This window comes from Arachis ipaensis, chromosome B07 (assembly GCF_000816755.2).
Source record: "Arachis ipaensis cultivar K30076 chromosome B07, Araip1.1, whole genome shotgun sequence".
NCBI lineage: Eukaryota > Viridiplantae > Streptophyta > Magnoliopsida > Fabales > Fabaceae > Arachis > Arachis ipaensis.
This window is the reverse complement of record NC_029791.2, coordinates 1,752,043-1,753,385: the sequence shown is the minus strand read 5'-3', so window position 1 is coordinate 1,753,385 and position 1,343 is coordinate 1,752,043.

Here is a 1,343-nt window from a genome sequence, read left to right as displayed (position 1 = left end):
TTTTTTTTTTTTCTTTCAACCCTTCAACAACATCATCTCAAGTCTTCCCCATCCCGCAAGCAATTCATGTAAGATTTGTGATTAACAGCATAATAATGCAAAAACTAATGTCACGGTGGATAGCTTAGAAAAATGTCGTTTGGTTAGTGATGAGAATGCATGGGATAATCGAGAAACAAAGTCCAAAGTCAAAAGAAAGTAGAACCTAAGTCATGCAAGCAAAGCAGACACAAGGGAAGGTGTTGTAGAAGAAATGTCCATTTACTTTGAAGATTTTCTAATTAACGTCTTTTAAATTTGTAAATAGATGAAATTTTTAGGAGAACAATAATCTAAATTTAAATTATTTGTTCATTCTTATTATTTCAAAACTAAAATGAAAAAAAAAAGGAAATGTTTAGAAGGAATATAATGTGATCATAATTAAGCAATTTCAATTTTCACTTAACCCATCTCTTGCATACATTGTTTGTCTCAAATCTTTCTCTAGCTGTGTTGCTAATTTTTGCCTTTAATTATGGAAGTAAAAGAAAAATAATAATATACTTTGTAATCTAGCTAATATCAAATTAACAATTAAGAGTTGCATTTTTTATTAGTTGTTTATTTCGTCATAATTAAGTAATATTGATTTAATTTTAAAAGTTATCTCACAAGAATAATAATGACTACTAAATTTATATCTTAATGATTTAAATTTAATAACTTTTAGAAAAAAAACACCTTTTTTACATGATGAAATGAGTCTTGTTAAAATTAGTTAAATAAAAAAAATACTCCTTCCATTTTAAAATATAAGTTTCTCTTAGCTTGATTGACCAAACGTCTTTGTCCATGAATTCACGTTAATAGTTTATTATATGTAAACGAATGGAAATTACATATGGAAATAGCGTCATGGATGGGTGTTGAAAAATAATTTCATTTCATTAGTCTTTGAATCGAGTCAAATGAGAAAGAAGAGTTGGAGTGACTTGTGAGTTCTGAGAGTTCTTATATGGAATGAGAGTATCAATTCAATCCAATTTGTTTTGAAAAAATAACACAGGATTTGTTATTAAAGGGAAATGAAATCATTTATGACAAAAATTAGTTTTAATTATGCAATTTTTCTTATATTGTAATTATCTACTACAATATTTAATTATGTAATAAGGAAGTTATATATTGGAAATATTCTTTGAACCAAACAAAATAAATTGTGAATTTTTTTTGTATTGTTATTGTTATCTGTTAATATATTATCAAATTAATAAATTAAAAACATTATAAGAGTAGTGATATATATCAAATTATTATAATAAAAAGTCTAAATATTTTTTTATTACGTTTTTTTTTACAAT